Source organism: Myodes glareolus, chromosome 4, assembly GCF_982192425.1.
Source record: "Myodes glareolus chromosome 4, mMyoGla1.1, whole genome shotgun sequence".
Classification (NCBI taxonomy): Eukaryota; Metazoa; Chordata; class Mammalia; order Rodentia; family Cricetidae; genus Myodes; species Myodes glareolus.
The window spans coordinates 40,802,965-40,805,547 of record NC_142029.1 but is presented as its reverse complement, the minus strand read 5'-3'; the positions used below and the strand labels follow the sequence as shown (position 1 = coordinate 40,805,547).

The window sequence follows — 2,583 nt, the reverse complement described above, 5'->3', positions numbered from 1 at the left end:
GATCAGCTGGTGTCTGAGACCCTCTGCCTTTGTGCTTCTGCATTCTAGTCCAAATCTTTCTTATTCAGGGTCTCCACTGTTCACAGGATTAGGAGAGCTTCAGATACTTAATTACAAAGCAGGGTTCCTCAGAAGCTCCACCCAGGAATTGCTCTATGCATATTGCTATATTTCCTACAAAAAGATGAGAAAAGAACTTTTAAATGAGTTCAACCTCAGGCTTTCTTTTAATGAGGGGCAGTGTAGTAACAAATGTTAGAAACTGAGCTGTATTCACCTGTAAACAAATATAACCTGAATGTCACAATTGCTATTTCTTTCCTAGTGTTAACTCCCTCCAATAAAATAAACAAATAATATTGTGTAGCACTTCAAGCTAAATTTTTGATTAAAACTAGATAGTTGACTTAATGAGGTTTTAAAATAAGACCAAATGTATTGCAGTAAACTATAATGGGATTTTAAAGCCAAAAGGAAACATTAAAAAAAACTTTTAAAAATGGAGAAGCCTGGATTTTTTATATGTCAAAGTCAATTTATAATTACAGTGGGAAGTGGTAAAGCACCTTCATGAAGAGCATCAAAGTAGCAATCATGTATTTTGTGTTCCAGGATCCATTTTGTAACAGCTATTTTTGATCCTCAATACAAATATTGATATAGTTGCTTAATGTGAAAGAAGTACAATGCTTGGTCTTGAAGCTATTGTGTGAGTCTGGACTAACATGACCTAATTTGTTCAAAGCTATAGAGAACTGGCATTCTGCTGGTAAATATTAATATTCAATTAATTGAATAATGCAATTTTGCTATTCATTAAACTAATAAAACTAACCAACAGTGCTGTAACCTAGAGAAAAAGATCTATGTTAAGAATATTTTTCTGATTTGAAATTGAAAGTATGAAATATTTTTGTTGAGCAATGAGAGATAAAGTATTTTGTAACTGTACAGCAAATTAGAAGTTCAGAACAAGCTGATTCTTTAAAATGTATTAGTTTCTGCTGAGACATGTGGAGCGTTGCTCTTAAGTTTATGTTCAAAATGAAAATGAAATTTGTAGTGTTTGCATTACTCCACTATTTCTACAAATATTTTTATGCTATATGTATTTAAACATAGGCAATATGTCACTAGTAACTCAACAATACATTATTAAATACAATTTTTTTTTTTGAGAGACAGCCTGTAGAAACTTTATTTTCCTTCCACCTTTTTTTCCTTTGCTTAGGACCACTCAGTGGTGGCTCCAACCCACTCGGTGGCCTGCGCTGTGGGAGCTGCTGACCAATCCTCAGTGGCTGGCTGGGCACTCCAGTCTTCAGTAGGGAACTGCTGGATGGGCACCGAGGTCACCTGCACACCCTCAGACCAGTCAGCCACCTCTGGCTGAGCAGCAGTGAACTCAGGAGCTGGTGCAGTCCATTCTCCCTGAGATTCCTCCTTGGTCATGGCCTTATCAGCAGCAACCTGTTCTTCCTTCTCAATCTCCTCTGGGTCTCTGTAGAAGTAAAGATCAGACATAACCTCCCATGGGTGCTCACGGGAGATAGTGCCACGCATGCGGAGTACTTCCCGGGTCAGCATCCACCACATCAGGCCCACTGAGTGAGCTCCCTTGTTGTTGCAGGGGATGGCAATGTCCACGTAGCGCAGAGGTGAGTCTGTGTTACACAGGGCAATGGTGGGCAGGTTCACGTAAGACGCCTCTGTGAGGGGCTGGTGGTCAGCCCTGGGATCGGTCACCACCAGAAGCCGTGGCTCCCTGAAGGCTGCCTGGATCTGGTTAGTGAAGGTCCCTGGGGTGAAGCGGCCAGCGATGGGAGTGGCTCCAGTGGCGGCAGCGAACTTCAGCACTGCTCGCTGCCCAGTGTTCCTGGAGGAGATGACGCTGACATCAGCAGGATTCTCAATGGCAACCATAGCCCGGGCTGCAAGCAATAGCTTCTCCCAGGTCCTCTTCAGATTGATGATATAGATGCCATCGCTTTTCCTTTTGTAGATGTACTGCTCCATCTGAAAGTCGAGGTTGGTGCCACCTAAGTGGGTTCCTGCAGCGAGGAATTTGAGGACATCCTCCTCCTTCATCTGCAGGACATCAAGGGCTCCGGACATTGTGTAAGTTTCCCTTTTAAGTTACGTCGGGAACCAAGAACAACGCCGTATGGACCCGTCCCGGGGCAGCACGGAAAGGCTAAATACAAATTTTGTTAAGACAGTTCTCACTATGTAGTTTTGGTTGTCCTGAACCTTGTTAGTAGACCAGTCTAGCCTTTGACTAACAAAGATTTGTCTGCCTCTATCTCCTGACTGCAGGGATTAAAGTTGTATGCCACCACACTCAGCTACATATACACAATTTTTCAAAATTAGACACAGAAAACCATAGATGGACAAAGAAAGTTACTCAAGATATTAATATAACCCAAACTTAACAAGCATTTTAAAATAATGAAAGTACTGTTAAGGGCTAAAGTATGGAACCCGTTTGATTTGCTCAGGCTAAGTCCATATGTTCTTCCTGGGGAGACATGAATTGTCTGTTCACCTGATAGGGCACTGACCAAAGAACCAATTCCAAGC

At 41.9% G+C, this 2,583-nt stretch overlaps 1 pseudogene; it reads right to left on the bottom strand.

Moving 5' to 3' along the window:
* Nucleotides 1–1,165: 1,165 nt before the first annotated feature.
* LOC148122246 (small ribosomal subunit protein uS2 pseudogene) lies at nt 1,166–2,180 on the bottom strand (annotated as a pseudogene).
* Between the last annotated feature and the right edge of the window lie 403 nt (nt 2,181–2,583).